The sequence below is a fragment of the Heptranchias perlo genome, chromosome 9, assembly GCF_035084215.1.
Source record: "Heptranchias perlo isolate sHepPer1 chromosome 9, sHepPer1.hap1, whole genome shotgun sequence".
Lineage (NCBI taxonomy): Eukaryota > Metazoa > Chordata > Chondrichthyes > Hexanchiformes > Hexanchidae > Heptranchias > Heptranchias perlo.
This window is the reverse complement of record NC_090333.1, coordinates 18507126-18532023: the sequence shown is the minus strand read 5'-3', so window position 1 is coordinate 18532023 and position 24898 is coordinate 18507126. Positions and strand designations below refer to the sequence as shown.

At 46.8% G+C, this 24898-nt stretch overlaps 1 protein-coding gene and 1 long non-coding RNA gene across 2 annotated transcripts in view; one reads left to right on the top strand and one right to left on the bottom strand.

Moving 5' to 3' along the window:
- bcar3 (BCAR3 adaptor protein, NSP family member) overlaps positions 1-24898 on the top strand; it is a 158847-nt gene that overhangs the window by 88331 nt on the left and 45618 nt on the right. The window lies entirely within an intron of this gene.
- Positions 1-24898, bottom strand: part of LOC137325164 (uncharacterized) — a 49351-nt gene that overhangs the window by 20883 nt on the left and 3570 nt on the right. The window contains exon 2 of the long non-coding RNA XR_010963832.1: positions 18444-18596. This is a non-coding gene — a long non-coding RNA (uncharacterized lncRNA). The remainder of the gene's footprint in view (positions 1-18443; positions 18597-24898) is intronic.

Here is a 24898-nt window from a genome sequence, read left to right as displayed (position 1 = left end):
GAGTGAAGCCTGTTCAACCTTTCCTGATAACTATATCTTCTCAGTTCTGGTATCATCCTTGTGAATTTTTTGCACCCTCTCCAATGCCTCTAAAAGGGAATCCAAAAGACTTCTATAAACAGTAAATGGGTAGTGAGAGGAGGGGCCGATTAGGGACCAAAAAGATCTACGCATGGAGGCAGAGGGCATGGCTGAGGTAGTAAATGAGTACTTTGCATCTGTCTTTACCAAGGAAGAAGATGCTGCCAATGTCACAGTAAAAAGAGAGGTAGTTGAGATACTGGATGGGCTAAAAATTGATGGAGATACTAGAAAGGCTGAATATGCTTAAAGTAGATAAGTCACCCAGTCTGGATGGGATGCATCCTAGGTTGCTGAGGAAAGTAAGGATGGAAATTGCGGAGGTGCTGGCCATAATCTTCCAAACATCCTTAGATATGGGGGTGGTGCCAGAGGACTGGAGAATTGCAAATGTTACACCCTTATTCAAGAAAGGGTGTAAAGATAAACCCAGCAACTACACACCAGTCAGTTTAACTTCGGTGGTGAGGAAGCTTTTAGAAACCATAATCTGGGATAAAATTAAGTCACTTGGACAAGTGTGGATTAATAAAGGAAAGCCAGCACGGATTTGTTAAAGGCAAATCATGTTTAACTAACTTGAGTTTTTTGATGAGGTAACAGTGAAGGTCAATGAGGGCAATGCGGTTGATGTGAATATGGACTTTCAAAAGGCGTTTGATAAAATGCCACATAATAGACTTGTCAGCAAAATTGAAGCACATAGAATAAATGGGGCAGTGGCAGCATGGATACAAAATTGACTAAATGACAGGAAACAGAGAGTAGTGGTGACCAGTTGTTTTTCGGACTGGAGGAAGGTATACAGTGGTGTTCGGGACTAGGACCACTGCTTTTTTTTGATATATATTAATGACTTGGACTTGCAGATGATACAAAACTTGGGAGTGTAGTAAACAGTGAGGAGAATGGTAATAGACTTTAGGAGGACATACAGGCTGGTGGAATGGGCAGACACGTGGCAGAGGAAATTTAATGCAGAGAAGTGCAAGGTGATACATTTTGGCAGGAAGATCGAGGAGAAGCAATATAAACTAATTGGTACAATTTTAAAGGGGGTGCAGGAACAGAGAGACCTGGAGTATATATGCACAAATCTTTGAAGGTGGCAGGACAGGTTGAGAATGTGGTTAAAAAAGCATACAGGATCCTGGGCTTTATAAATAGAAGCATAGAGTACAAAAGCAAGGAAGTTATGATGAACCTTTATAAAATACTGGTTCGGCCACAGCTGGAATATTGTGTCCAATTCTGGGCACCGCACTTTAGAAAGGATGTGAAGGCCTTGGAGAGGGAGCAGAAAAGTTTTACTAGAATGATTCCAGTGATGAGGTACTTCAGTTACGTGGATAGACTGGAGAAGCTGGGGTTGTTCTCTTTAGAGCAGAGAAGGTTGAGAGGAGATTTGATGGAAGTGTTCAAAATCATGACTGGTTTAGATAAAGTAAATAGAGAGAAACTGTTCCCATTGGCGGAAGGGTTGAGAACCAGAGGACACAGATTTAAGGTGATTGGCAGAAAAACCAAAGGCGACATGAGGAAAAACCTTTTTACGCAGCGAGTAGTTATGATCTGGAATGTACTGCCGGGGTGGGGGGATGGTGGGTGCAGATTCAATCGTGGCTTTCAAAAAGGAATTGGATAAATATTTGAAGGGAAAAAAATTTGCAGGGCTACGGGGAAAGAGCGGGGGAATGGGACTAACTGGATTGCTCTTACAACAAACCGGCACAGGCTCGATGGGCCAAATGGCCTCCTTCTGTGCTGTAATGATTCTATGAGATTCTCACTATAATATGGAGACCCGAACTGTACACAGTGAGGATGCAGGGAGGAGTAAGTATGTGAGGATGGTATATTTGGAGTTCAGAGGGAGCAAAGGAGAAGTTCAGAGGTGAAAAGGCCATTTTGGTATTGATAGACTAGAGATACAAGAAAGGTTGCAATGGAGAGACATAAAGACTAGAGATAATGGGCCAGATCTTGCTGGGCATCTCGCTGCGTGCGTCGTTAGTTAGACTTTTGCTGCACCCTTCAGCTCAATTTTTTGCATCGTAACTTGCTGGAATTGTGAGCTGATTAAGGCATGGCAAGGAGGCATCTGGGACCTCAGTGAATGACAGGACCAACATCTCCTTAACCAATGAGATTGAAGGATTGAGAAAGAAACAGAAGGAACGACGGAGAAGGAAGGTGAATTGGAATCAAATCAAGTATAGAAAGAGAAATAGAGAGGGAAAAAAGATTGGATTAAAAGAGAAAAAAAAGACTCCGGGAAAGTAAGAAAATTTAAAATTTGACATTTTTGAAATCTTTAACAACAGCTTACTATATTCAGGAATGAGACTTCACAATTTAAATTGGTCCCTTTCCGGGCTGGAGAGACTGATTTGCATTAACAATGATCACATCGTTAAAAGGGTAGTTAAACTATTAATTGAGCCCTAACTTTCTGCGACGAGTTTAATGGGCAAATCCAGTATGTTCTTAAAAAATAATGGGGAGGTTCAGGGCGAGATGCCGTTTGTGTGAAGCGATCGGTGGAGCGGTGTAAATCGACCAGCAAATTCTGGAGATTCGGAACTCACGGCATATCTCTTAGGCCCCTGAACTTGCTGGCCAACTTGCGCATTAATAACGGCGTGTGTCGTTAACATGGGCCAAATCTTCTTGGAAGAATAATGCCAATATATTAAGGATATAACTGACTTTCTGCAACATGTTGTTCATGGGAGGAATAATGTCTAGGAAGCAGATGTGGGCGCTGGGAGCGGGGGCAGGTGATGTGGGCGCTGGGAGCTGGGGCAGGTGATGTGGGCGCTGGGAGCAGGGGCAGGTGATGTGGGCGCTGGGAGCGGGGGCAGGTGATGGGGGCGCTGGGAGCGGGGGCAGGTGATGGGGGCGCTGGGAGCGGGGGCAGGTGATGGGGGCGCTGGGAGCGGGGGCAGGTGATGGGGGCGCTGGGAGCGGGGGCAGGTGATGGGGGCGCTGGGAGCGGGGGCAGGTGATGGGGGCGCTGGGAGCGGGGGCAGGTGATGGGGGCGCTGGGAGCGGGGGGAGTTGATGGCGCTGGGAGCGGGCGCAGGTGATGGGGGCGCAGGGAGCGGGGGCAGGTGATGGGGGCGCTGGGAGCGGGGGCAGGTGATGGGGGTGCAGGGAGCGGGGGCAGGTGATGGGGGCGCAGGTGATGTGGGCGCTGGGAGCGGGGGCAGGTGATGGCGCAGGGAGCGGGGGCAGGTGATGTGGGCGCTGGGAGCGGGGGCAGGTGATGGGGGCGCTGGGAGCGGGGGCAGGTGATGGGGGCGCAGGGAGCGGGGACAGGTGATGGGGGCGCTGGGAGCGGGGGCAGGTGATGGGGGTGCAGCGAGTGGCGCAGGTGATGGGGGCGCTGGGAGCGGGGGCAGGTGATGGGGGCGCAGGGAGCGGGGGCAGGTGATGGGGGCGCAGGTGATGGGGGCGCAGGGAGCGGGGGCAGGTGATGGGGGCGCAGGGAGCGGGGGCAGGTGATGGGGGCGCAGGGAGCGGGGGCAGGTGATGGGGGAGCAGGGAGCGGGGGCAGGTGATGGGGGCGCTGGGAGCGGGGGCAGGTGATGGGGGCGCTGGGAGCGGGGGCAGGTGATGGGGGCGCTGGGAGCGGGGGCAGGTGATGGGGGCGCAGGGAGCGGGGGCAGGTGATGGGGGCGCAGGGAGCGGGGGCAGGTGATGGGGGCGCAGGGAGCGGGGGCAGGTGATGGGGGCGCTGGGAGCGGGGCAGGTGATGGGGGAGCAGGGAGCAGGGCAGGTGATGGGGGAGCAGGGAGCGGGGGCAGGTGATGGGGGCGCAGGGAGCGGGGGCAGGTGATGGGGGCGCTGGGCAGGTGATGGGGGCGCTGGGCAGGTGATGGGGGCGCTGGGAGCGGGGGCAGGTGATGGGGGCGCAGGGAGCGGGGGCAGGTGATGGGGGCGCAGGGAGCGGGGGCAGGTGATGGGGGCGCTGGGAGCGGGGGCAGGTGATGGGGGAGCGGGGAGCGGGGGCAGGTGATGGGGGCGCAGGGAGCGGGGGCAGGTGATGGGGGCGCAGGGAGCGGGGGCAGGTGATGTTAATGACGAGCATTTCCAGGTCCAGTATGATGAGGTTAAATGCTGAGTAATGCTCCTTCCACTCTGCACCAACTGTGTGTCTCATCCTCAATCTCAAACATTAGAAGTGACATCCTGTCACGAGACTTTGGTTTGTTGTAACAGATGGTCTTGTTGTTTTGATGTGATGTTGAGGTTGTCACTCAGTACCACAGGGTTAATCAGGCTTTAATGAGCTGGAGTTTGTCTGACAGCCAACTCATCCCAGCTCTACATTCATTATTCCTGGCTACCCAGTGGCTAAAGCTAGGATTAGATGAAAGGTAACGACTTTCTGTTACATTTATTAAGTAGTTTTGTGTTTTTTAAAAAATCTCGGCCCCGATATTTACGGGGAGGTGGGGGAGGCTGAAAACGACCAAAGAATCCGGCAAGGCCGGGGACACTGAGGTCCTGCCGATCTTAACGGCAGAACCTCATTATCATTTTTTATCCTATTTCGCCTGCCAGCCGGACAAATTGATAACCTGTCCAGTGGCTGGAAGGGAAAAGCCAGCGGCAGGATACAACAAACAGGGACCCTAGGGGACGGACCCAGCAATCTGGAGGGGACGGGTCGGCCGTTGCGGCGGGGGGAGGCTGAAGGCTTCCTTGATGTTAATTGTATCCGTGTGATTTATATCAATTAGTGTTAATTGTATTCAAGTGGTGCGTATCAATTGGGGACTCTCGTATCCATTTATATGAGAGCTTACCTAGGGGGTGCACAGTCGGTAATGTGGATCTCTGTGAATAAAGGCTTGGAAGCAACTGAAGACCAGGCTCCAGTATTCTGTCCTTCACCACCTGGCTATTCAATTTATGACACTTGAGGGGCTGGAGGGGAGCGCTCCTGATCCTCCTGGCCCACAAGGGTTGTTGAGGAATGCACTTAGCTTGTGGAGCTGGCCACTCCCGCCTCTCTCTCACTGCCGGGTCTCCCGAGCCCTGGGAAACCCTCATGGAAAGCAGTGAATGTTAAATCTTGCTCCCAATTGCACTGTGGGAGCCCGATTTAAATATGTCAATGAAGTGTCCCGCCTGTCCACGGCAGGACGCTCGGACACATCGATATCCGTCACCGTAAAAAAGGCAGTGGGCCCATGCGCGTCTTGTTGGGGACACATCCCCCATATTTAAGTCTTTAACTCCCTCGAGACCCCCCTTACCCATCGTGAGGTGGGGAGGGTGGGGGGTTTAATATCGAGGACATTGTCTCAGTAAACAAAATGGTGATTTACGCTTGAAATGGAGAGGGGAACACGGAGATTTTTTTATTCCACAGCAAGTGGGTTATGAAGATGTTTATGGATGCAAAATATATTTTATATTCTACTCTGCACTCTATCTCTCTCCTTTTGCTCCTCCTGATTCATACCAGGGTACAGTTCCTCAGACAGTGGGCCTCCTGCACTACTGTACCATTTTTCACTTTGTTACCCAGACGGTGAAGGGCAGCAGTTCTGGAGGAGGGAGATGGGGGCTCCGCAGCTGAACCTGTGCAGATGGGCGTTGTTCCACCAGGGGTTAGGGAGAATGATGATGAGTTGGGGGGGGGAAACCTTGGCCGAGCCAATTGTACCAACTCCAACCACCATGCTGGCTACGGTCAACTAACTTCCTTTAACTCAGGTATCCAACCAGGCTCAGTACCACGTTAGCTGTAATGTACTATTTAGTCTGTGGTTTCATCTGTAAATTCTTCGATGAGCATCTCGTGCAGTGAGCAACGCTAAAAAGGTAATTAGCTGCAATTATTGTTTATCATTGCAGTTAATGATCCTGTTTCTGGGGTGTGTTATTATCATGAGCACATTGAGAATACATGTTTGTCACACACAGGTTTCGTATACGGACGGCAAGTGCCTTTGTGGAGCAGGTGCTTCCCCCCAGGAAAGAGAGGCACTATCAGACAGCAAACCAGACCACATTCCTCCCACACTTCTGCCAGCAGCTGGTTGCTGATCAGCACTGACAGGAAGCCTCTGAAAGCAGGCCTCTTGTGCAGGTTATGGTACACAGAGCTGTGGGACGTATCCTTACAAGGCCTCTCGACCGGGGGGTGCAGCGCAGACTGGAAATTTGGGAGCGCACTGCCCAGTGTTTTCCACGCCCAGATTTCTGATCTGTGCTGCCGCGGGAATGAGGTTCGCCCACCAGCAACACTGGCTCGTAAAATGACCCCCCCCCCCTCCCCCACTAAGATCCAGGGCGTAGCGAAAGGGGAGAAAAGAAACAAAACATCTTTTTGATACCTATTTTTATAAAGCCGTGCCTTTGAAAAGTCTTAAATTCAATAACTGGAATTACTTTCAACCCACACCCCACCCTCCCCTTCCTGGCTGCAGTGCTGGCCAATATTTATCCCACAACCAACGTCTAAATCAGATTACTTGGTCATTTATCTCATTGCTGTTTGTGGGACCTTGCTGTGGACAAATTGGCTGCAGCGACTACACGTCAAAAGTACTTCATTGGCAGTAAAGCGCTTTGGGACGTCCTGAGGTCATGAAAGCCGCTCTATAAATGCAAGTCTTTCTTTCTATAGTACAGATTTGTAGGGAGGAGGGGTTTCTTTGTATATTAACCAATGACTCATTTGAAAATCTGTTTTAATTTGGTGTATTTATATCCAGTTGTGGAGCTAAATATTCCCTCTTACTCACTGGATGACAACTCACTGACTCACTAGAGAAAAGAAAAACATTTGGGACAAAGGGCCCATGAGTTTGTGCAGTCATAGAATCATAGAAGTTACAACATGGAAACAGGCCCTTCGGCCCAACATGTCCATGTCGCCCAGTTTATACCACTAAGCTAGTCCCAATTGCCTGCACTTGGCCCATATCCCTCTATACCCATCTTACCCATGTAACAGTCCAAATGCTTTTTAAAAGACAAAATTGTACCCGCCTCTACTACTGCCTCTGGCAGCTCGTTCCAGACACTCACCACCCTTTGAGTGAAAAAATTGCCCCTCTGGACCCTTTTGTATCTCTCCCCTCTCACCTTAAATCTATGCCCCCTCGTTATAGACTCCCCTACCTTTGGGAAAAGATTTTGACTATCGACCTTATCTATGCCCCTCATTATTTTATAGACTTCTATAAGATCACCCCTTAACCTCCTACTCTCCAGGGAAAAAAGTCCCAGTCTGTCTAACCTCTCCCTGTAAGTCAAACCATCAAGTCCCGGTAGCATCCTAGTAAATCTTTTCTGCACTCTTTCTAGTTTAATAATATCCTTTCTATAATAGGGTGACCAGAACTGTACACAGTACTCCAAGTGTGGCCTCACCAATGCCCTGTACAACTTCAACAAGACATCCCAACTCCTGCATTCAATGTTCTGACCAATGAAACCAAGCATGCCGAATGCCTTCTTCACCACCCTATCCACCTGTGACTCCACTTTCAAGGAGCTATGAATCTGTACTCCTAGATCTCTTTGTTCTATAACTCTCCCCAACGCCCTACCATTAACGGAGTAGGTCCTGGCCCGATTCGATCTACCAAAATGCATCACCTCACATTTATCTAAATTAAACTCCATCTGCCATTCATCGGCCCACTGGCCCAATTTATCAAGATCCCGTTGCAATCCCAGATAACCTTCTTCACTGTCCACAATGCCACCAATCTTGGTGTCATCTGCAAACTTACAGTCAGAGCTGTTGTGTTCCTCAGTCACTAAAGACAGGATGGAGTGGTGGTACATTGCTGGTTACAGGACCAGGGTTAGGGGACTGTGCACTATGGTCAGGTGTACTAAGTCCTTTACTTATTATTCATAAGCAACACTGCAGGACATCACAGGTACTTTATTATTTATAAGAGTAACCTGGAGATTTAGCGGTGAAATACAAAACTCTAGGATATAACAATTAAAATATAAATTCCACATATATGGAATTATGTGGACTAAAAATTGAAAAAGAGGAGGTACTAGAAAGGATAGCTGTACATAAAGTAGATAAATCACCCAGTCCATAGAAAATAGGAGCAGGAATCGGCCATTCATTATGATCATGGCTGATCCTCTATCTCAATACCATATTCCCGCTCTCTCCTCATACCCCTTGATGCCTTTTGTGTTTAGAAATCTATCTAGCTCCTTCTTAAATATATTCAGTGACTTGGCCTCCACAGCCTTCTGTGGTAGAGAATTCCACAGGTTCACTGCCCTCTGAGTGAAGAAATTTCTCCTCATCTCAGTCCTAAATGTCCTACCCCGTATCCTGAGATTGTGACCCCTCGTTCTGGACCCCCCAGCCAGGGGAAACATCCTCCCTGCATCCAGTCTGTCTAGCCCTGTCAGAATTTTATATGTTTTAATGAGATCTCCTCTCATTCTCTAAATTCGAGTGAATACAGGCCGAGTCGACCCAATCTCTCCTCATACGACAGTCCTGCCATCCCAGGAATCAGTCTGGTGAACCTTCGCTGCACTCCCTCTACGGCAAGTATATCCTCTCTTAGGTAAGGAGTCCAAAACTGCACACAATACTCCAGGTGTGGTCTCCCCAATGCCCTGTATAACTGCAGTAAGACATCCTTGCTCCTGTACTCAAATCCTCTTGCAATGAAGGCCAACATACCATTTGCCTTCCTAACTGCTTGCTGCACCTGCATGTTTGCTTTCTGTCTGGATGGGATGCATTCTAGGTTGCTGAGGGAAGTAAGGATGGAAATTGTGGAGGTGCTGGCCATAATCTTCCAAACATTCTTGGATACGGGGTTGGTTCTAGAGGACTGGAATATTGCAAATGTTACCCCCTTGTTCAAAAAAGAGCGTAAGGATAAACCCAGCAACTACCGGCCAGTCAGTTTAACCTCGGTGGTGGGGAAACGTTTAGAAACGATAATCTGGGACAAAATTAACGGTCACTTCAAAAACTGTCACATGGTCACATTAAGAAAAGCCAGTACGGATTTGTTAAAGGCAAATCGTGTTTAACTAACTCGAATGAGTTTTTGATGGGGTAACAGAGAGGGTTGATAAGGGCAATGCAATATGGACTTCCAAAAGGCATTTGATAAAGTGCCACATAATAGACTTGTCATCAAACTTGAAGCCCATGGAATAAAAGGGGCAGTGGCAGCATGGATAGGAAATTCACTAAGTGACAGGAAACAGAGTAATGGTGAACGGTTGTTTTTCAGACTGGAGGTGGGTATACAGCAGTGTTCCCCAGGGGTCGGTACTAGGGCCACAGCTTTTTTTTTTGATACATATTAATAACTTGGACTTGGGTGTACAGGGCACAGTTTCAAAATTTGCAGATGACGCGAAACTTGGAAGTGTAGTGAACAGTGAGGAGGATAGTGATAGACTTTAAGAGGATATAGACAGGCTGGTGGCATAGGCAGACAGGTGGCAGATGAAATTTAACACAGTAAAGTGTGAAGTGATACATTTTGGTAGGAAGAAACGAGGAGAGGCAATATAAACTAAAGGGTACAATTCTAAAAGGGGTACAGGAACAGATAGATCTGGGGGTATATGTGCACAAATCATTGAAGGTGGCAGGGCAGGTTGAGAAAGCAGTTAAGAAAGCATATGGGATCCTGGGCTTTATAAATAGAAGCATAGAACACCAGAGCAAAGAAGTCATGATGAACCTTTTATAAAACACTGGTTTGGCCACGACTGGAGTATTAAGTCCAGTTCTGGGCACCGCACGTTAGGAAGGATGTGAAGGCCTTAGAGAGGGTAAAGAAGAGATTTACTAGAATGGTTCCAGGGATGAGGGACTTCAGTTACATGAATAGACTGGAGAAGCTGGGGTTGTTCTCCTTAGAGCAGAGAAGGTTGCGAGGAGATTTGATAGAGGTATTCAAAATCATGAAAGGTCTAGACAGAGTAGATAGAGAGAAACTGTTCCCATTGGCAGAAAGATCAAGAACCAGAGGACATAGGTTTAAGGTGATTGGCAAAAGAACGAAAGGCAACATGAGGAATATCTTTTTTACACAGTGAGTGGTTGTGATCTGGAATGCACTGCCCGAGGGGGTGGTGGAGGCAGATTCAGTTGTGGCTTTCAAAAGGGAATTGGATAAGTACTTGAAGGGAAAAGATTTGCAGGGCTACGGGGAATGGGACTAGCTGAATTGCTCTTGCAGAGAGCCGGCACATACTCGACGGGCCGAATGGCCTCCTTCCGTGCTGTAACCATTCTATGATTCTATGATACTATGCATCTTCCACAGTATTGTGCATGGCTCCCAAGCTGAGGCCGGGTTGCACGCACTACCTGTGCTCTACACCAATTCCCCGCCTACACAGAGCTGTTTCTCTGCCTATCCCTTCCCTCCTATTGCCCCCGATGCCACCATTTTGTCTCTCTTGCTCTCCCTGTGTAATGCAACAAAGCTGTAAAACCCCCGGCACAATCATTACCGCAGATAGGGCCAGGAAAGTCTCAGTAAGATCAGGAAATGATGCAGAAACGTTGAGAAACAGGCAGGCTGGCTCAGATTGACAAAGGGAATAAGGAAGTACAACATTAGCGCTGATCTTCGCTATTGAGATTTGGATTTCTGAATATTTCTGGCATGAATTTATCAGACACAGCACATCTTAGTGCAGTTTCTAGGTTTTTGTCCAGCAGTTCCGAGTGGCACCTTGACTTTATCAGATTGGTTACCGAGAGTATTGACTCTCACTACTAGATGTGCCAGACCTGCCCCTGCTCTCCATCCAGACGCGGGTTGGGCGCTGCTCGTCCTATGATGTGCTGTATTGAAGCTGCTCGATATTGGTTGGGCCTGTTTTCTTCTGCCAGCATTGAGTGTTATTCCGATTGGTCGAGCTGGCCATGATAACAGCTCCCCTCTCCACACAATGTTGGTGTTTCCACGGTACTGAAATCTGGTGTTTTCACCCGAGTTAAACACCATTTTAGCAGATAAGCAGTCTCCAAGGAAGTAAAGCACACACAACGATCAAAAAACACTCTCACTCTGCTTTTTGTTTTACCAACAAACGCACAAAAAGGTTGAAGTACACCTGCATACACCGTGCAAATGAGTATTGAGGTCACCTGCCCAACAGTGAGGTCTTTTACTCATTTTTTTTATTTACTAATCGAAAATGCCATTAGCCACATCTGGATTCCCAATTAGTCACATGTGGCTAGAGGCTAATGTATTGGACAGCACTGGACGAGAGCCCTGGTCATTATGAATTGGTTGGCCTTTGCTGCAGTGACAGTGAGGGCACTACCATTAGTCTCAATGTACCCAAGCTAAGAAGGCAAAAATGGCTAGGGTTCTCGCTTCTGATCTCTACCCAGTGGTCCCTCCAACATCGGCCGAGGACATGATCAGGCTCAGCTGTGCGAGCTCCCCATAAGCCCTCTGATATGCACTGTACAGACTCACCATTTACGAGTAGCCATTTGGACCAGGTACTAGGCAGCTGCCGGTGCCCACAGAACTGTATCTCGGCATGAATCACCTGCTTCAGGAGGGGCGGCATAAGGAGAGAAAGGGGTCGAGAGAAAGGGGTCGAGAGAGCGGGGAGGGGGAGTAAAAGACTAGGGGGAAGAGAACAGCTGCAAATGGCATAGATAGAGCATGTTATGATCAGCCATAAAGGATGACAAATACTTCAATTATGAAGTGACCATAGGTTAGTCGTGACTCTGTCACTGTGGAAACAACCATGTCCAGATATATAGCTGACCATGTAGGGTCTATAATAGAGCAATGCCATTTCGTACAGCAACAAATGTTTTCATGGGGAATGCTGTGTTTTCCCGACGTTTTAATTTTCTCTGCAAAGGGGAGTGTCCCTTTAATTTACCCCTTATCAAACATCTTGGTATGAATGATAGGAATGAGAGATAATGTTATAATTACAGACTAAAAACATTAGTTGCTTTTACAGATGGGCACTGATAATCTGAGTGAGTCTCCATGGTGACCTGAACTCATAAGAGTGCAGATTGAAATCAATTTGAACATTTTTCACTGGTCAGCACTGTTTTAGCATTGTTGTCCTTCATTTTCATAAAGTTTATTCAAACAGAAATATTGTTGTAATCTTTACTATCTTGCCCAGTTTGTTGCTGGCATATAGCGAGTGATTTCATTCTGACTTGAAAGAAAGAAAGAGAGACTTGCATTTATATAGCACCTTTCACAATCTCAGGATGTCCCAAAGTGCTTTACAGCCAATGAGGTACTTTTTAAATTGCAATCACTGTTGTAATGTAGGAAAAGCAGCAGCCGATTTGCACACAGAACTCTTTACAATAAAGATTAGTAAGACATATAATACATTGTACCTATTGATGGTTCAGCTCTCCGGTGGGATATTGCACTGACTGTACTCTGAAGTGTCAAAGAGCTTTCCAGGGGTGGTAGGTTTGGGTCCTGGTTAAGGTGACAACAGCCTACGTGCCAGTAGTTTCTTTAATCCACTTTACTTGTTGCAGTGAAGCAGAAAGGAATTGGCACCTGGCCACTGCCTGGAGTCACAAAGAACATTCTTGTGGCATTTTCAAATCAGAAATTTGCTTTCAACCAGAACCGATCTTATATTTTTCCTCTATTGCTAATGAATTGCTTACTAGCACGTAATTCCCCGAAAGTTACTTGTTCTTAACCCCTCTCAGCCGGGCACAGACCCCTCCCATCTGGTGCCCTGTTTATGTCCAGGGCTGTATTCAGTGTTGTTCCCTCCTTTACCCTGAAGCTTTCCCGTTCACCAGCTGTGGGGTGTTCTTACCAATGAGAAAAATCACAGTAACTGCAAGGCTGAGGTGCAGATAGGCACAGACATTGGTGGCCACATCAACAACAACAACTTGCATTTATACAGCGCCTTTAACATAATAAAACTTCCCAAGGCGCTTCACAGGAGCGTTATCAAGCCATATAAGGAGATATTACAAACGCACATATGAATTAAGAGCAGGAGTAGGACATTCGGCCCCTCGAGCCTGCTCTGCCATTTGATAAGATCATGGCTGATCTGATTGTGACCTCAACCCTACTTTCCCGTCTACCTACTATAACCTTTGACTCCCTTGTTAATCGGGAATCTATCTAACTTAGCGTTAAAAATATTCAGTGACCCTGCCTCCACCGCTCTCTGGGGAAGGGAGTTCTACAGACTCATATCCCTCTGAGAAAAAAATTCTCCTCATCTCTGCCTTAAATGGGAGACCCCTTATTTTTAAACTGTGGCCCCTAGTTCTAGTCTCTCCCACAAGGGGAAACATCCTCTCAGCATCTACCCCTTCTAGTCCCCTCAGGATCTTACATGTTTTAATCAGATCACCTCTCATTCTTCTAAACTCCAGTGTATACAGTCCCAACTTGTCCAACCTTTCCTCGTAAGATAACCCCCTCATCCCAGGAATCAGTCGAGTGAACCTTCTCTGAACCGCCTCCAAAGCAATTATGTCCTTTTTTAAATAAAGAGACCAAAACTGCACACAGTATTCTAGATGTGGTCTTACCAATCCCTCAACAACTTTTTTTTAATTCGTTCATGGGATGTGGGCGTCGCTGGCGAGGCCAGCATTTATTGCCCATCCCTAATTGCCCGTGAGAAGGTGGTGGTGAGCCGCCTTCTTGAACTGCTGCAGTCTATTTGGTGAAGGTTCTCTCACAGTGCTGTTTGGTAGGGAGTTCCAGGATTTTGACCCAGCGACTATGAAGGAACGGTGATATATTTCCAAGTCGGGATGGTGTGTGACTTGGAGGGGAACGTGCAGGTGCTGTTGTTCCCATGTGCCTGCTGCCCTTGTCCTTCTAAGTGGTAGAGGTCGCGGGTTTGGGAGGTGCTGTCGAAGAAGCCTTGGCGAGTTGCTGCAGTGCATCCTGTGGATGGTACACACTGCAGCCACAGTACATCGATGGTGAAGGGAGTGAATGTTTAGGGTGGTGGATGGGATGCTAATCAAGCGGGCTGCTTTGTCCTGGATGGTGTCGAGCTTCTTGAGTGTTGTTGGAGCTGCACTCATCCAAGCAAGTGGAGAGTATTCCATCACACTCCTGACTTGTGCCTTGTAGATGGTGGAAAGGCTTTGGGGAGTCAGGAGATGAGTCACTCGCTGCAGAATACCCAGCCTCTGACCTGCTCTTGTAGCCACAGTATTTATGTGGCTGGTCCAGTTAAATTTCTGGTCAATGGTGACCCCCAGGATGTTAATGGTGGGGGATTCGGCGATGGTAATGCCTTTGGATGTCAAGGGGAGGTGGTTAGATTCTCTCTTGTTGGAGATGGTCATTGCCTGGCACTTGTCTGGCACGAATGTTACTTGCCACTTATGAGCCCAAGCCTAGATGTTGTCCAGGTCTTGCTGCATGCGGGCTCGGACTGCTTCATTATCTGTGGAGTTGCGAATCGAACTGAACACTGTGCAATCATCAGCGAACATCCCCATTTCTGACTTTATGATGGAGGGAAGGTCATTGATGAAGCAGCTGAAGATGGTTGGGCCTAGGACACTGCCCTGAGAAACTCCTGCAGCAATGTCCTGGGGCTGAGATAACTGGCCTCCAACAACCACTACCATCTTCCTTTGTGCTAAGTATGACTCCAGCCACTGGAGAGTTTTCCCCCTGATTCACATTGACTTCAATTTTAGAAGGGCTCCTTGGTGCCACACTCGGTCAAATGCTGCCTTGATGTCAAGGGCAGTCACTCTCACCTCACCTCTGGAATTCAGCTCTTTTGTCCATGTTTGGACCAAGGCTGTAATGAGGTCTGGAGCCGAGTGGTCCTGGCGGAACCCAAACTGAGCATCGGTGAGCAGGTTATTGGTGAGTAAGTGCCGCTTGATAGCACTGTCGACGCCACCTTCCATCACTTTGCTGATGATTGAGAGTAGACTGATGGGGAAGTAATTAGCCGGATTGGATTTGACCTGCTTTTTGTGGACAGGACATACCTGGGCAATTTTCCATATTGTCTGGTAGATGCCAGTGTTGTAGCTGTACTGGAACAGTTTGGCTAGAGGCGCAGCTAGTTCTGGAGCACAAGTCTTCAGCACTACAGCTGGGGTGTTGTCGGGGCCCATAGCCTTTGCTGTATCCCGTGCACTCAGCCATTTCTTGATATCACGTGGACAGCCTAACATCGGTGGTGGGCAAATTATTGGAATCAATTCTGAGGGACAGGATAAACTGTCACTTAAGAAGGCACGGAATAATCAAGGACAGTCAGCATGGATTTGTTAAGGAGAGGTCATGTCTGACTAACTTGATTGAATTTTTCGAGGAGGTGACAAGGAGGATCGATGAGGGTAGCGCAATTGATGTAGTCTACATGGATTTTAGCAAGGCTTTTGACAAGGTCCCACATGGCAGATTGGTCAAAAAAGTAAAGGCCCATGGGATCCAAGGGAATGTGGCAAATCGGATCCAAAATTGGCTCAGTGGCAGGAAGCAAAGGGTAATGGTCGATGGGTGTTTATGCGACTGGAAGGCTGTTTCCAGTGGGGTGCTGCAGGGCTCAGTACTAGGTCCTTTGCTTTTTGTGGTATGTATTAATGATTTGGATTTAAATGTAGGGGGCATGATTAAGAAATTTGCGGATGACACAAAGATAGGCCGTGTGGTTGATAGTGTGGAGGAAAGCTGTAGACTGCACGGAGATATCAATGGACTGGTCTGATGGGCAGAAAAGTGGCAAATGGAATTCAATCTAGAGGAGTGTGAGGTAATGCATTTGGGGGGAGTAAACAAGGCAAGGGAATACACAATAAATGGGAGGATACTGAGAGGTGTAGAGGAAGTGAGGGACCTTGGAGTGCATGTCCACAGATCCCTGAAGGTAGCAGGTCAGATAGATAAGGTGGTTAAGAAGGCATATGGAATGCTTTCCTTTATTAACTGAGGCACAGAATATAAAAGCAGGGATGTTATGCTGGAACTGTATAAAACACTAGTTAGGCCACAGCTTGAGTACTGCGCATGGTTCTGATCACCACATTACAGGAAGGATGTAGTTGCACTAGAAAGGGTGCAGAGGAGATTTACGAGGATGTTGCCAGGACTGGATAATTTTAGCTATGATGTCAGATTAGATAGGCTGGGGTTGTTTTCCTTGGAACAGAGGGGGCTGAGGGGAGATTTAATTGAGGTGTACAAAATTATGAGGGGCCTAGATAGAGTGGATAGGAAGGACCTATTTCCCCTAGCAGAGGGGTCAGTGACCAGGGGGCATAGTTTAACGTGATTAGAAGGATTAGAGCGGAAATGAGGAAATTTCTTTTCACCCAGATGGTGGTGGGGGTCTGGAACTCACTGCCTGAGAGGGTGGTAGAGGCAGAAACCCTCAACTCATTTAAAAAAATACCTGGATGTGCACCTGAAGAGCCGTGACCTGCAGGGCTACGGACCAAATGTGGGAAAGTGGGATTAGGCTGGGTGGCTCATTTCTCAGCCGGCACGGACACGATGGGCCGAATGGCCGCCTTCTGTGCCATAAATTTTCTGATTCGATCTATGATTCTAACCAACTCAAATCGTGATCAATATTGTGTGTTTCCCACAAGCCCGTGGCTCTGGATGATGTCCAGGCTCGCATTGTCTGGTGCGGTGTCCTCAGATGGTGTCTGTGCTGTAGGGAGAAGCCAGGTAAATGTCGGTGAGCGCTGCTTACAGCCTCATCAACTATAGAGACAGAATGGAGTCAAGCGATGCTCTTCCTCAAACCAAAATAACAGAACACTGATCTATGAAGTAATCAATTCCTCCCTATTATTTATCTCTTCATTGGAAATACATTCAATCTCCCTTTAGAAATATGATTCCGAATTATATCTGTGCAGCAAAGTACCTGAGAAATCACCAACCAGAAAGGGAACACAGTCAGATCAAAGCATATCAGCATCGGCAATTGCAGATTTTAATGCTTATTTCAGCCGGATAAAATCTTAACTCTTATCCTACTGAATAGAAAGCAAACCCATATGTTGGAAGAATTGATTTGGCAATTATGTGTGGCAGCATCATCAATGCATTCAAAAAGAACAAAATTCAGAGAGAAATTCTCCCTCCATTGGTAGTGGCTAGTCATTAAAGAAGTTAAATTGGGACATACTAAATTCCCCCCAAAAAACACATTACCAATGACCAGTTTGGATGAAAAGAGGCACCAGTATTACCATTTTCACAAATCACCTACCATTTTTGGAGTAATTTCCCTGCCCACTTCGGAGCTTGTGTGGGTCCAAAGGCCACGTCTGATAACATGGTCAACTGTGAACTGTAATTATATACTAACACTCAGATTATTTCCATTCTTTAAGTGTGTGTATTGAGGTGTGTTATTTCTTATTTTAAGCCTCTTTCTGCTGTGTCCCAAATGGAGGGTTTGATGTCTGGTTATCACCTGCTGCTGTGTATATTACTAAGCTGACAAGACTGCAGTGGACTCAGTACACTGACTTGTTAATAAGCTGTGCTGTTGTTATATTTAAATAATGAACATTAACTGTTTTACCAGGCACATTGTTTTAGTAAGTTATTTTTTTTAAATGGGAAAGGAAATGCCTCTTACATTTTCCCGTGCGTAAGGAATGCTACAAGCGGAGGAGGCAAGTTTCAGCAGAGTAACAGAATGCTTGGGTGGGACACGACATAAAACTTCCTGCTACATCAGTCATGCGTGGTATTGACTGATGATTCGGGTGTGTCCCCCAAATTCAGTTATCACAGTTTATGTTACAGTATTAAGTGAAGTGCACTGAACTAGGGCTGTAATTAGCCTAAGTGCAGGGAGATCCAAGCTCAGATGTTTGTCTGATCCACTTGTGTGCACGTTTGAAGGTCCTTTTGAGACCTTGATGAGCGTGATCATTGTGGCTTGTTTAAGAACAGTAACTTCTGGTTGGGTGTAAAGAGTAAACAGATTATGTTACCATAGTAATGAGTCAGAAAATGTCATTATCAGCCACTCCCAATACAGGATGATTTTCTGAATGCACGCTCAAGGTCCGATTAACGAATGGACAATTTTGAGGAGAGTAAAGAAAAGAAAGAAAAAGTTGCATTATATAGCGCCTTTCATGACCTCTGGACGTCCCAATGTGCTTTATAGCCAATGAAGTACTTTTGAGGTGCCCACAATTTCCTGACATGTGCTCCCTGTGGGTGAGGCTCTGTGCCATAAGCACGCATATAGAAAATTGGCCCTTCTCTTTGGGGGTAGATTTTCTGAAGTAGCACTCCCAATGCAGAGCCTTGCATAGTGGGAGCAAGTATCAGGAATTCATGTTGGAAACTCATGAAAGACACACTGACCTCTGCACCTGAATTCCCGCTATGTGCTCCCATCACATGAATCTCTGTCAGGACAGCTCATTCATGCAATCCACTTCTTTGTGCCTTTTCTTTCTCTAGAGACCGGTCCACTCCGTGCTTCACCCTCTCTGGACAGGTGGATTGTGTCAGCTCCTGAAATTACACCAGATAATAAACATCTTATTAGATAACCCAAATAAACAGTTCTATCTGCCAGCTATATATTAGAATATTATTCATAGAATTTACAGCACAGAAACAGGCCATTTGGCCCAACAGGTTTGTGCTGGTGTTTATGCTCCACACGAGCCTCCTCCCACCCTACTTTATCTCACTCTATCACCATATCCTTCTATTCCTTTCTCCCTCGTGTACTTATCTAGCTTTCCCTTAAACGCATCTATGCAACTATTCGTTTTAAGGTCGAGTTTTGGGATACCCTCTTTGCGATTTCCCCCTTTTTTAATTCGTTCTTGGGATGTGGGCATGGCTGGTAAGGTTGGCATATATTGCCCATCCCTAGGCCCAATTTTGATTTGTCCTCAGGCCGACGTCTTCAGGCGCGCATTCGAATAACGCTGCCCATTTCTGCCGGTACTGGTCAAATTTCTCCTCCTTAGAACGTCGATCTGAAACAGTCACTGATTTGTGTTCTGAATCTCGTTTGCTGTTTAATAAGATTTACACATTATTCCCATTAAGACCTGTTTGGAACTCAATTGAAATATCTTTTGATGAGGCTTGGATATCATGGGAACATCCAGTGATCTCTGGGTGAGGAGGAGTGGTTGCCAGGTGATTTCAGGCTTATCCCAGAGAGTTCAGGCTGTATTTGTGAGGAAAGTTTACCAAAACAAATTAGGATAAATTTTGCCAGGCCCTGAACTATCGGTGAGGCCTCACCATGATTTTGGATCCACTTGTTTCCCACTCACCTTTCCTATAGTTTCTGTAACCACTGTGTTTTACTTATTTCTTACATTTCTTTCCTTTTTTTTCTTGTTTTATTTTTTATCCTGCTATTATTTGTTGTTTTTGCACCATACATGGCAGATGCAGTATAATGTGGATAAATGTGAAGTTATCCACTTTGGAAGGAAAAACAGAAAGGCAGAGTACTATTTAAATGGTGACAGATTGGGAAATGTTGATGTACAAAGGGACCTGGGTGTCCTTGTACACCAGTCACTGAAAGCAAACATGCAGGTGCAACAAGCAGTTAGGAAGGCAAATGGTATGTTGGCCTTCATTGCAAGAGGATTTGAGTACAGGAGCAAGAATGTCTTACTGCAGTTATACAGGGCCTTGGTGAAACTACACCTGGAGTATTGTGTGCCGTTTTGGTCTCCTTACCTAAGAGATGATATACTTGCCATAGAGGGAGTGCATCGAAGGTTCACCAGACTGATTCCTGGGATGGCAGGACTGTCGAATGAGGAGAGATTAGATAGATTGGGTCGACTCGGTCTGTATTCACTCGAGTTTAGAAGAATGAGAGGGGATCTCATTGAAACATATAAAATTCTGACAGGGCTAGACAGACTGGATGCAGGGAGGATGTTTCCCCTGGCTGGGGGGGGTCCAGAACGAGGGGTCACAGTCTCAGGATACGGGGTAGGACATTTAGGACTGAGGTGATGAACCTGTGGAATTCTCTACCACAGAAAGCTGTGGAGGCCAAGTCACTGAATATATTTAAGATGGAGCTAGATAGATTTCTAGATGCAAAAGGCATCAAAGGGTATGGGGAAAGAGCGGGAATACGGTATTGAGATAGAGGATCAGCCATGATCATATTGAATGGCGGAGCAGGCCCGAAGGGCCGAATGGCCTACTCCTGCTCCTATTTTCTATGTTTCATAATGGTGGGAATTCTTATCCATGCTCCTTTTCATTGGGATCACTGAACCTAGCTCTCCACCACCGCTCTTGTTTTAATAACCATCACCATGCTCACTAACTGCCTCTCCGACACCAAGTCCTGGATGAACCAGAACCTTAATCAGCTGCGCATCAACGAAGTAGGAAACCATCCTTTTTGGCTTCCGCAAGAGGTTCTGCACCTCTGGTACCAATTTCATCTCTCACTTAGACTGAAATGGAATATATGCAAACTTAATGTCCCGTTTGAACCTGAAACTCCACATCCGCTGTAATATCGAGACTGCTTACCACCTCTGGAACATCATTTATTCCATTGCTATTTGTGGGATCTTGCTACCTGCAGATTGGCTGCCACGTTTACCTACGTTACAGTAGTGACTACACTTCAAGAGTAATTAGTTGCCTGTGAAGCCCTTTGGGACATGAGAGGTCTTATATAATTACAAGTTTGTTCATTCTTTCTGTTCTACTATGTCTTCTTCCCTCCTCCCCTGCCTCTTGCTGACCTCTCCATTCCACTCCTGGTGGCAGAGTCTTCAGTCACCGTACCCTTGCACTCTTATCTTAAACCTCACTGGCTTGCTACCTTTCTCCCCACCTTTAAAATCCTCCTTAAAACTTAGTTCTTTCTGCACTTAGTCACATGACTTGACCCCTAACTTTTCTCTGACTTTCTACTTTGTGTTCACCACGTTATATCTTTGGTTACCTGAGTGTCTGTCATTCATAGAAACCCATCACTGTTTAAAAATCTCCAAACCAATCCCCGGAGAAATCCACAAAGATAGGGTCTCTGTTTACCCCATACTGAGTACACGCACTCTTCCCCCTGCAGGGACACACTCGACCTACCTAACTCCGGAGAGGTTAAGAGCCAAAGCTTTAGGGATCTCCAAATGTGCATAAGAGCACTCCTGGAATTTAACTAGCTAAAACTGTGCAGCTCACCACCACTGGTAAGCTTCCCATTGATTATCTAGAGAGGACCACCCTGCTCTTTAGGACATTGGCTTGCAGGATTATCTGTAGCCACGTGGGGAACATTCCAGCCCATCATGACAGGGCCATGGTGTCCCATTAGTAAGACAGGCTAGCTGGTCAATCATCAAAAATGCCCTGCAGTACAGCGGACCTGCCTAGTTCAAGTATTGATTCTTTGGATGTAATTTTAACCTAACCCGCCCAATGGGAATCTGACTAGATCAGATGGAACGCCAGTTTCACACCCCACCCAATATTACTCTCCTTTGACTTTAAAATCACGTGGGGTGCAAAACCAGCATTGCACCCGATCCAGTCAGTTTCCCGATGGGTGGGTTAGGTTACATTTGCCCCCATTCAGTCTGCCTTGGAGCATTTACTCGGTTTCAATTTTCCATCATTATGAATGTTGCCTTGAACCCAATTCAACTCCAAAGACATTCTGTTTACCTACTGCCCCCACTCTCAAGGAGGATAGCCATTAGATAACTGATAAGTGTGGGTTTGAGCCATCATGAGATGGAATAGAAATACAAGGATCTCCTCATGACTCTGCTGCTCATCGAGTCAATCACCATAAAACGTGAAATGGAGCCATATAAATGTAAGTTGTTGTATCTGGCTGGACCACGTAAAGCACTATCGGGACCTGCTCTCTTCTGCCAAAACTGCTCACATTTCCAGGATGATCCTGGAATAAAAAGATAACCCCCAGCTTCTCTTCACTACAAACCACCTTCTTGAACCCCTCTCCCCTGCCTCCTCCACCCTCACCTCCAATAACGAGTGCGAGGAGCTCATGGATTACTTTGGCACTAAGATTGAGATCATCAGTTCAGCTTCTCCCTCGACCCTATTCCCATCAAACTGCTGACCACCCAACTTCACTTCCTGGCCCCCCGTGTTAGCTGATATTGTTAACGGTTCCCTCTCCTCAGTTAATGTCCCCCTTCTCTTCAAATCTGCCATCATCATCCCCCTCCACAAAAAAAAACACCCTTGACCCCTCCAACCTTGCAAACTACCATCCCATCTCCAACCTCCCTTTCCTCTCCAACATGATGTTGCCTCCCAAATCCGTGCCCAAAGTAGTTTCCCACAACTCCAGGTTTGAATCCCTCCGATCAGTTTTCCGCCCCTGCCACAGTACTGAAACAGCCCTTATTAAAGTCACAAATGACACCCTATGTTACTGTGACCGTGGTAAACTATCCCTCCTCATCCTTCTCGATCTGTCTGCAGCCTTTGATACGGTTGACCATATCATTCTCCTCTAATGCCTCTCCTCCGTTGTCCAGCTGGGTGGGACTGCACTCGCCTGGTCCCATTCTTATCTATCCAGTCCTAACCAGAGAATCACCTGCAATGGCTTCTCTTCTCGCTGCTGCACCGTTACCTCTGGAGTCCTCCAACGATCTATCCTTGGCCCCCTCCTATTTCTCATCTACATGCTGCCCCTCGGCGACATCATCCGAAAACACGACGTCAGGTTCCACATGTACGCTGATCACACCCAGCACTACCTCACCACCACCTCCCTCAACCTCTCCACTGCCTCTGATTTGTCACACTGCTTGTCTGACATCCAGTACTGGATGAGTGAAAATTTCCTCCAACTAAATATCTGGAAGACCAAAGCCATTGTCTTCAATCCCCACCACAAACTCCATTCCCTGGCCACTGACTCCATCCCTCTCCCTGGCCTCTGTCTGAGGCTGAACCAGACCGTTCGCAACCTTGGCGTCCTATTAAACCCTGAGATGAGCTGTCGACCCCATATCCACTCCGTCACCAAGACTGCCTAATTCCACCTCCGTAACATTGCATCTCTCCGCCCCTGCTTCAGCTCATTTGCTGCTGAAACCCTCATCCATGCCTTTGTCTCCTCTAGACTTCACTATTCCAATGGTCCCCTGGCAGGCCTCCCATTTTCCACCCTCCATAAACTTGAGCCCATCCAAAACTCTGTTGCCCGTATCCTAACTCGGACCAAGTCCCGTTCTTCCATCACCCCTGTGCTCACTGAGCTACATTGGCTCCCGGTCCAGGAATGCCTCGATTTTTAAAATTCTCATCCTTGTTCTCAAATCCCTCCATGGCCTCGCCCCTCCCTAATTCTGTAACCTCCTCCAGCCCTACAACCCTCCGCAAACTCTGCGCTCCTCCAATTCTGGCCCCTTGCGCATCCCCGATTTTAATCACTCCACCATTGGCGGCCGTGTGTACAGCTGCCTAGGCCCTAAGCTCTGGAATTCCCTCCCGAAACCTCTCCGCCTCTCTACATCTCTCTCCTTCTTTAAGACACTCCTTAAGACCTTAAGATCATTTTGGTAGATCGAATCGGGCCAGGACCTACTCCGTTAATGGTAGGGCATTGGGGAGAGTTATAGAACAAAGAGATCTAGGAGTACAGGTTCATAGCTCCTTGAAAGTGGAGTCACAGGTGGATAGGGTGGTGAAGAAGGCATTCAGCATGCTTGGTTTCATTGGTCAGAACATTGAATACAGGAGTTGGGATGTCTTGTTGAAGTTGTACAAGACATTAGTAAGGCCACACTTGGAATACTGTGTACAGTTCTGGTCACCCTATTATAGAAAGGATATTATTAAACTAGAAAGAGTGCAGAAAAGATTTACTAGGATGCTACCGGGACTTGATGGTTTGACTTATAGGGAGAGGTTAGACAGACTGAGACTTTTTTCCCTGAATAGTAGGAGGTTTCGGGGTGATCTTATAGAAGTCTATAAAATAATGAGGGGCATAGATAAGGTAGATAGTCAAAATCTTTTCCCAAAGGTAGGGGAGTCTATAACGAGGGGGCATAGATTTAAGGTGAGAGGGGAGAGATACAAAAGGGTCCAGAGGGGCAGTTTTTTCACTCAAGGGGTGGTGAGTGTCTGGAACAAGCTGCCAGAGGCAGTAGTAGAGGCGGGTACAATTTTGTCTTTTAAAAAGCATTTGGACAGTTACATGGGTAAGATGGGTATAGAGGGATATGGGCCAAGTGCAGGCAATTGGGACTAGCTTAGTGGTATAAACTGGGCGACATGGACATGTTGGGCCGAAGGGCCTGTTTCCATGTTGTAAACTTCTATGATTCTACCTCTTTCACCAAGCTTTTGGTCACCTGTCCTAATATGTGCCTTGGTGTCAAATTTTGTTTGATAATTGCTCCTGTGAAGCGCCTTGGGACATTAAAGGCGCTGTATAAATGCATGTTGTTGTTATAAAAAGCTCCTAGAATGGTTTGTTGTAGTAGCTAAGGCTCAGAGTGGTTTCACCTAAGTTGCTGAGCATGGATTGAGTAACAGTTACCACACAACAATGCCTAGCAACTGAGTGTGAGCAGGACTGGAGATACAAACAATAAGAATCAAATTATGAAAATGATTAGTTTCTGTAGTGGTGAAAGTATGCTGGTGTTCGACTGCCCTGTGTCATGGAGTATCAGGAGGATGTTCCCAGTCTTATCCATATATACCACTGGTGTGTAGCAACGAATATAACATCTTAACATTCTAGAAGAATGATTCATCAGAAAGTATTCAGATAACACCTGCCCTGGAGCATCCTAGTTCTAATTATGCAT